Source organism: Montipora foliosa, chromosome 1, assembly GCF_036669935.1.
Source record: "Montipora foliosa isolate CH-2021 chromosome 1, ASM3666993v2, whole genome shotgun sequence".
Lineage (NCBI taxonomy): Eukaryota > Metazoa > Cnidaria > Anthozoa > Scleractinia > Acroporidae > Montipora > Montipora foliosa.
In genome coordinates this window covers 32,073,010-32,082,732 of record NC_090869.1, presented here as the reverse complement: position 1 = coordinate 32,082,732, position 9,723 = coordinate 32,073,010, and positions in this window count along the sequence as shown.

The following is a 9,723-nucleotide window of genomic DNA, read 5'->3' as shown; positions in this document are numbered from 1 at the left end:
TTTTCTGTTGATCTACAGCCATTTGTTGAGCGGAAGTCATCTTCAGAGTCAAGAAGTTTGGGCTCTTTCCCTCCATTACGTCGGGAAACAATTTTTATGAGAACGTTGAAGCTAAAAGAGGTCGTAAAACGCTTAGTTTCCTCAGAAAGAACAGGTCAAGAAGCTGTCTTGGGTTTACATTTTAACTAAAGAACTAGCTATTCTGATCCATTAAACCGATTACGTAGTAGCTGCCATAAACTGAAATCAGTAGACAAGAAATGAAACGGCGACTGACACGACATACGGCCCTTTTCACATTGTTACGTAATATGAAACAACCAAAAAATATAAGTGAAGCTAGCCAAGTTGAAATGAAGCGATAAAAAGAGAATTTAAAGCCTTTCAAATTTGATTTGAAAACAAAAAAATAGAATATAAAATGTGTGCTTGACACTGACTCTAGTTAACGTTAGAAACAACGTTAACAATAGTCAGTGTCAAGCACAAATTTTATATTCTGATGTCCATCCCTGACTGCAATTATAGTATTTTGAGTTCAGAAAAATAGAGTTTTGTGCTTTTGCGCTCACTGACCAAAGAAATACAAATATTGAAAGAGTTGGACGGGAAAAGACAAAACTCCATGACGTCAAACACTTAAGTTATCGTAAAAGAGCAGTTCTTTATTTTAGGAAACAAATTTTTAATGTGTAAACTTGGCCACTCGATAGAACAGTGATATTTACCCCTACTACCCAGTTTGAATTGTTTTCAGATGGATGGCTTTGTAATTTTAATGATTGATGACCACGGCACCACAACGTTCATGCCAAGAAAATATCAACAAAACTGCTAACTTTAATATAAATAAATGATGGGATCAAAAAGGTGATCTAATTTCTTTCCATCTACATAAAATGGAGTTTGAAGTGAACTGTGCATTTGGCTTCATGCTTGCTAGATATCCACCCAACAATTCCTGCAGCACCACATACACAGCAAACACTAGTTCAGAGGCCTGTAAAAGTAATAAAAAGAAACGAAGTAAAATGTTATGGTGGAAAAGTACGGAGCCCATTAAGTGTCATCCAAATTTACACGAAAAGACAACAGAGTTGCAGCTCAGAAAATGCATCATGCACTGTTTAACGTGAAAAGAACAAAAAGAACAAAGCAAAAGGGATATTAAACACTTATTACAAAAAGAATAGAAACTACAACAACAAAAAGAAAGAAAAACTACACTGGTAGTTTTCGCAACACTTGCTTATAAATTTCTTTATTTCTTATTATCTTTAAAACTAAACTAAAATTACAACCACCTAAGCGCGTAATGAGAGAAATACATGAAAGATATTATTCATCAACTGGGAACTCGGAAAAATTCAGAGTCCTGGATGGGATTTGAACCTAAGACCCTCCGTGATCTAGTACGGATTGTTTATGCTTAACAAATAACTGGACGTCAGGCAGTAAACAATCTGCACAACTTCAAGCCATGTGCTCGATTAATACTCTCCGTGCCTCATAGGAAATAGTAAGGTACTAGTTCATGTAACATCTTTTTTTTTCTTCAAAAATGAAATTAGAGCAAAAAAGGGAAAAAAATGATAGCTTAAATAAAATATGAACGACCACTTAGCAACAAGATACTTAGGTGATCGAAACAAGATTAAAAGACTAAATGAAAATGTTTATTGTGACTGTTCTCGAAAGTCAAAGAAAAAAAACGTTTCAACAAACAAAGTTCATAGTCAACATATCAAAGTTCTGTGTTACAAACTCCTTAAACTTGGATAATCGCATGCTAATTCGGCCACTCCGAGTCACAACAGCTTCCTGCTTGGTCTTTTTCCGGAACTTCAGGGACACGAAATTGAACACTTGCACTCTCAGATTGAACAGGAACTTGACCCGCACTGGAGGCTGATCTTGTGGCTTTCTTGGAGTTTGACGGATCAACTTGCGATTCCGCCTGTATAAATTTCCATTCTCCGTTTCAATTAGAAAGAAGCGTGGCCCAACGTCTGCAACGCAGGACCCTTTCTCCCAAGGAGCTTTAGGATTGGTTGACTGAAGTCTCACTGGTTCCTCTATTAGAAGGTCAGGTAATGGTTTGGCATGCTTGTCATAGCTGGGATTTGGCTACTTGCCTCTTCCTTTTGAGGTTGTCACACACACCAGCTGCTACTTCTGGTTTAAGTAGAATCTCAGAGGTAGGAATGGTGGTTCGAGTCCTGCGGGACATGAGCTTTTGAACAGGACTCAACCCATAGCTGTCTGGAGTATTTCGCAGAGAGTATTTCGCAGAGACATTTGAAGATCTTTGTTGTCACGTTTTGCTTTCTTCACCAGCGTCTTGGCTTTCTTAACAGCTGATTTGGCCTTTCCGTCACTCTGACTATGCAATGGCGAGGAAGTTGTATGCTGAAATTCCCATTCATGAGGACCATTATCTGTGATAATGTCAGCAATACCATGTCTTGCAAACTGACTTTTTCTCACGCTGATCACTGTTTCGGCGGTCGTGTCTTGCAGGAGATCTAATTCAAAATAGCCACTGTAGTAATCAGCAGTTACTAGATAGTTTTCATTGTCAAGTGTAAAGATCTCTTGAGCAACTTTTGATCATAGGGTATCAGCTTGTGTGTTAACAAAGGCTTCCCTGTTGTCTAGCCAGAAAAGTCATTGTGAACTTCACGGTTGAATTGGATATATGAGTATCCCTTCGGAAAGGAACGTCGAGGAAACTTGTTTTTGGTGGACAAATACTGAGTTTAATAAGTCTATGTTTTACGTTGTCAAACTAAAAAATTATAAGGAAAGAAAAGAATACACGTTGCACTATTTTACAGATACAACTAACCACAAGAATAGCAAAGGGTACAAGAAAACTACTTACAATTCTGGTTGCCATCTACTATGACTTCATGAGGCGAGGCACGTATCTATTTATCCTCTCACAAATATATGCATGATATGTAAAACACGTATCTTTTAACACATATCTATTATTCCTTTTATAATGTCCCAACTTTATGTCAAAATTATGTGCGTTATGCAAAGCACTTCCCCCCCATTGGAGGTATAATTAAATTTCCTTTAATTAGACTGAGAAGCTTAATTTGACTTGTTGATTTACTTAGGTTGTTTTATCTAATTCCTCTTTGGTAGCAATTAGGCATAATTTGTGAATGGGTCTGTCGTAGACAGCATTTGCTGTTTTTATCTTCGCTTTCCTCACGAGACCTTCTTCGCCAGGAATTGCTTCGAGTGCAACTGCCATCTTCCATGTTCTTCTGGTAGTATGGTTCCATCTCCAAAACAAGATCTCTTTCTCTCAGGTTCTCTCTCTTTCGGTACCGTTTGTTTCTGGGTAGCAGGTCTGGTGCAAAATACTTCAGCCAATAGTGCCAAGTTCTTGTACACGCTTTTCCGTGCTCCTAACGAGATCCCTTGGATTCACCTTTGATTGCTCTTTTTGCACTGGAGGCGTGACGTGACGGGTGGACTTTCCCAAATACCATTTGAACTGCGGCAAAGGGGTGGCTGATTTACGAGACAGGTGACTTGTGCCAGAAAGGTTCTCCATTGTTCTTCTGTGAGGACTTGGGTCTCACAAAATTCCAGTGCTCTTCGTGCAGATTTGATAAGACTTTCTACTACACCATTTGGATGGCTGGCTCGTGGAAAATTTCAGTTCCAGTGAAACGTACAAGAAAATTCTTCACAAACGGCACTCTGGATTTTTGGGATGCCCCATACTTGCATGGTTTCCTTTAAGTAGTGTTGTGCACCAATAAAGTTTGTTCCACAGTCGGACCAACAGTTGTTTGGATTTCCTCTAAAAGATGTAAACCGTCTGAAGGCCATGAGAAAGGTATCTGCGCTCCAGTCTGTTACTAACTCTAGATGAACCGCTCTAGTAGTCATTCAAGTAAAGATATTTGCATGTACTTCCTTTAATGTTTTTCGACCAACTCTGATCTGCCGCGGGCCAAATTGCCGATTGCCGTGTTGCAGAATGCTGGGAACTGATGATCCCATTGCTTAGGGAGCTGGCCCATCAGTTGCTCTAATGGCTTTCTTCTTAACTTCTTGCAGGTCACACATTTTGCCGTAAGATGCTTTGCCATGTGACGCACGCCTATTATCCAAAAACGACGTCTGCATTCGTATAAATGAGGCTTTTGCTGCAGCAATGAGCTAGCTTTTCGTGCAGGTGGTAGAGAAGAAGGTGAACTAGTCGATGTCCTTTCGGAAGAATAATTGGATTGCGGAGCTCATTTCGTACAGATCTGATATTTTCCAGCCTTCCGTATGCAAGTAATAATCATTGCTCGTTTTCAGATGGAATCCACGTTTTGTCTAGCTTATCTTTGTCGAGGGTTTGTTGGCTTCATTTGAATTGCCAAAGTTCTGGTTGTGATAATTCTTTCAGTAATATTAGGTCTCGATTTTTTACTTTTGTTCTTGCGTTGCTGATAAATCTCAAAACATATGCTATGACTTTCCTGGCTTTTCTGAACGTTGAGCACGATTTCATCAAATGTTCCATGATAGGGTTTTCGACAGCTTGTGTCTGACCAACTGGGTCCTGAAGAAATTCGTCGAAGCTCTCTGTCGCTGTGACTTGCCTACATTTCGTACCTTTTCCTCATTGTTTGGTGAGCTTTCTTCGAAGGCGGGGCACTCTTCTTCTGGCTTCCTCAAGAATTTGGGGCCTGTTAACCAGTCTTCCAGGGATTTTGGTGTAATCCCTTTGGTTAAGGCACCGGCTGGGTTGAGGCTTGATTTAACGAAATTGAATTCTTCTGGGTCAATTGTTTCCTGAATTTCAGCTACTCGAACTGAGACGAATGGCTTGAACTTCTTGGACAGGTTTTTAGCCATGAAAAAACGATCTGAGAATCTATCCAGAACATTCTTTTGCATTTGCTGATTCCGGCAAATTCTAATGCTCCCTTGCGTGCCTTATATACTCTCGCGAGTGAGAGGCATCCCGTGAGTTCTAAACGAGGTGCTGACTTCTTCAATGGGGACACAAATGCTTTAACCGGGATTGGTATTCAGGTGTAAGTTCCATTAGTAAGCTTCAATCTTAGGAACAGGACTGAGCCATAAGCTTTCTCTCCCGCGTCTCAAAATCCATGGATTTCTGGTAATTCAACTGCACCGTCTGGTTTGAGCTTTCTACTGAATTCGTACTTGGAGTTGGTTAAGTACTTGAACATTAAACTTCCATCTTAACTGGATTGCGTCTGGGAGGATAGTAACCTGTGCTCCACAGTTCTTGTAGAGAAATTCTGAACTCAATGGTTGTTGGGGCTACGAGTCCTATTGGATCCCATAGTTGTGCAAGTTGTGCAAGGCAATTCCTCTTTTTGATTGGAATCTCACTTGTAGCAATTTCATTCTTTTTGAAGGAGAATTTATCCTTTGCTTTGTACCACTTGTGACCAAGAAAATCCACGACAGTTTAATCTGACCCATCAATGTTCTGGTTGTTCGAATTCCACTCTTTAACTTGAAAGCAGTCTGTGGCAAGTATGGACTCTATCTCGTTTGTGATTCGCTTGCTTCTTTCGTCATTTTCTTTAGACCCTCCAATGTCATTGACATAGACATGTTTACGGAGTTCTTCAGCAGCTTCTGGGAATCGATCTTGAGAAGCTTTTCCCAAGGTGTTGATCGATCGCTCCAGCAGCAATGTCTGGGGCCGGTTTATCTCTCTAGCCATCTCAGTTTCGTTTGGTCTCCATAGGAAACGGTGAAAGACTTGATCTTCTGGGTGGATCCTCACTTGGTTGAACATCTTACGGACATCTCCGATATATGCTACATTATCATACTGCCGAGCCATTAACACGTCTAATGGTAACCCATCGATGTGAGAAATTTTGGTTTTTTAGCCATGACGTCATCGATCGTCCGTACGTACGTACGTACGTCCACCCCTCCATGTATGCCAATGTGACCAGTATCATAATAGTTCACAGCATACATCTTTGATATTGGACATCCATGTTTTGATCAATAGGGCAGTTTCGTATTCTAACGGTTGGACTGGATCTAGCATGAAATGGAGGCTATTGCTGGCAAATTAATTTGCATTTGAAAGATTTTCCTGCAATAGCCTCCATTTCACGCTAGATCCAGTCCAGCCGTGAGAATTCGGAAATGGTTTATTGACACCTGTCAAAACAATGTATCCGCTGACCAATTCCATGTGATCATATCGTTGGCTCAGGCTTAGAGCTCACCCAGGTCAGCTGTTTTTGGAAGTTGACCGCTGACCAGGTACTGGTTTTCGATTGGATTGCAGGCTCAACTCAGGTTAACTCATAAACATAAACGAGGCTTCATTTTTTGCACGCTTTCTGCTGCTCGGCGCGGATACACGACCATACTACATCAACTATAGTTCTTACACAGTCAACGCTTTACGTGTTAAAAAACGGTTTGGAAAATGTTTTCTTTCTGCAATTTTCACTGGTTTCAATCCAGTTTGACATATCATGATAGCAGTGATCCAAACTGGCGGCTACGTAGTTATTGAAGTCAGGCATCGGAGGGATATAAACTTAAAGCTGAGTGTTTATTTTTAATTTGCTTAGAGCTGCTGTATTGCAATTTTTGGCATATCTTTAGAAGCCCTGATACTGGAGGACCTATGACTAGAACAGAAACGAAAGGAGAGCAGAACGGCAATGACAAAACAGAATACCAGTAATAGCTCATACTTAGTGCAAGAAGTGACTCCACAGATTCTTTCCTTTGTTCAGGAATGAAAATCGATTTTTTATTGTCAACTTGAAGTAAATAACAATCATCTGTACTCTTTTGGACATAAATAAAAAGTTGATTTGTTTGTTTGTTTTGCTCTAAAATGTGATCGAACAACTTGAGTGCTTTTTGAACCGTTTGCTCAACTGGTTTTCGATGTGCCTCGACAGCGACAAGAAGATTTGCCCTTATGTTATAAACACGTAATCGCAATGAGTTCTCGTAAAATTAGGGGGAAATTTCACGAACTTGTGTTTTCAGAAGTGTGTTTAAAGCACCTAAACGTTATTGAAGTTTTAAGTGGTGGAGTGGATCTTGTTTGAAGTTCGTCCTTTCTTGGTTGCATTGCCGTATTTTGCCGATTCTTGTTCCAAGCGAACCTGGCGTGTTTCAATGAAATACATCAAAATGTGAATGATCTCGTTTTCAGAGATAAACTGGAATAAAGTACATCAGCAAAACTCTTCTTTGACCTTGAACTGACAAAGTTTTTTTTTTTTTATGGCGTGATTCCTATTCACTGTTAAGGAGCAAGAATGGCACAGTCGGTTAGTGCGCGGCCTTGGTGCAAGAGGCCCTGAGTTCGATTCCCGGATCTCGCATCCTTGTTTCGACTCCTTTCCTTTCCGTGTAGCTAAGTAGCTTTAAATACCCGTAAAACGAAGCACTGATGGAGAGGGGGGAGTAAAATGAGCGCACCGTCGACCTCAGGTTTGTCAGTGATTAAAAGTTACTGTTACGAGTTATCGACGTTAAATAAGGTCTACTTTACTTTACTTTACTTTACTTTCCTTTCCTTTCCTTTCCTTTCCTTTCCTTTCCTTTCCTTTCCTTTCCTTTCCTTTCCTTTCCTTTCCTTTCCTTTCCTTTCCTTTCCTTTCCTTTACTTTACTTTACTTTACTTTACTTTACTTTACTTTACTTTACTTTACTTTACTTTACTTTACTTTACTTTACTTTACTTTACTTTACTTTACTTTACTTTACTTTACTTTACTTTACTTTACTTTACTTTACTTTACTTTACTTTACTTTACTTTACTTTACTTTACTTTACTTTACTTTACTTTACTTTACTTTACTTTACTTTACTTTACTTTACTTTACTTTACTTTACTTTACTTTACTTTACTTTACTTTACTTTACTTTACTTTACTTTACTTTACTTTACTTTACTTTACTTTACTTTACTTTACTTTACTTTACTTTACTTTACTTTACTTTACTTTACTTTACTTTACTTTACTTTACTGTACTGTACTGTACTTTACTTTACTTTACTTTACTTTACTTTACTTTACTTTACTTTACTTTACTTTACTTTACTTTACTTTACTTTACTTTACTGGCTATTGACAGTTGACTCTGAAATGGCTTTTTTTCCTTTTCCATTCCCTCGCTGAGGTTGTGCTTGTTTTCTTTTAAAACTCATGCGGTGCAAGAAAAATTCATTGCCAAACTGGTGAATTCCAAAGTACTAAATTTCACTCGCAAAACCGATATCGTACTCATCGCTTCGTGATTCATGCGAGATCGGTTTTCAGCGTAGAATTTAGAAGAAAGCAAAGAAAATGATTTTAAAATCATTTAAAGCAGCAATAGGAAACATCAAAACGCGGACAATTCGAAACCTTTTATTTTCACCGTTTCCCGAAAGTCCCTGAACTTTTCGGGCGTGTTTAGGGTGGCACAAAACGCTTTGTATCTTAAAAATGGGAACATTTCAAGTCATGAAACTTTGTTATAGTTTTGTTTTCTCTGACAACGAAAACATGTTAACAGGTCAGCTTTTCAGGATAATTGGATCGTAGTTTTTCAAATTGCTCTTCGGGCCCGAAAAGTTTACGGAACTTTCGAGAAACGGGCCCCAGGTCCCTCAAAGAGCTGTTTAGAAATGAGCCCTTGGACTATTATGAAGATTAGCTCAACACGGAATGAGACCATTATATAATTTTGATTCATTGCAAACTGGTGATTTGCAAAGTAAATTTCACTCGAAAAACCGATATCGCTTCGTCATTCATGCGATATCGGTTTCTCGCGTGAAGTTTACCTTGGAATTCACTAGTTGAGCAATGAATTTTTATATAGAAGAAAGTAAAGAAGATGACTTGCAGTAATCGGAAACACCAAAACGCGGACAATTCGAAAACCTTTCATTTTTACTAACCCTACGGGCAGTAAGAATAAATAACCAGGGAGCTCCTCTTTTAACCTTGGCGAAATCTATATATTATCTCTATTATTAAAAGGAGCATCATAAGCTTTGCAGGGCTATCAATTTGTCACCTATGCACGAGTTAGCCATTGGCTCCCTATGTTTTCAGAAGTAGTGGTGTGGGCCCCTTGAGCCACCTTTCTGCGGGCTTCCGAAGAAACAGGTTGGGATGTTTTGCATACCATGTTGGAAAATTATAGCGGTCAGAAAACTCAAAGTTGTGGTGTCACGCATGGAATTGGTCGAGAGGGAATGACGTCATGCACGGGGTGGGATGGCGTCACAGAGACGCAGACCCCTCAAGGTTCAAACGAAAAAAACAAAAAATTTGATACAAATTAGAGAAACGTTCCTTAGTGTTTGCAAGGTTCCTTACAGTATCTACTCCGTGTCAAAACGGTGCCCTGCACACTCACCCCGTAACTGTTTTTCTTTGTCCTCCGACAGGAATCCGGAGAGAACACGAGCGTTCGCTTCATCGCCCGAATTCATTTCATTGTCCGACAGGAACCCGTAAGCATCCTCGTCCACATTGTCATTAACGAGCTTTAGATTCTAGTTCGAAAACGACCACGAGTATGAGATTTTCTCATAAGAGAGCAGTGAGCGCGCGCAAACCAGCGTCATTTTGGCAGGAAAAACGTGATGCCGTTGTCATTTTAGTAAGAGGTTTTGTCGAAACAAGTCAACAAAACGGTAGCAGTTTTGGCATTTTTTGATGAGCAAAAAGGCTCAG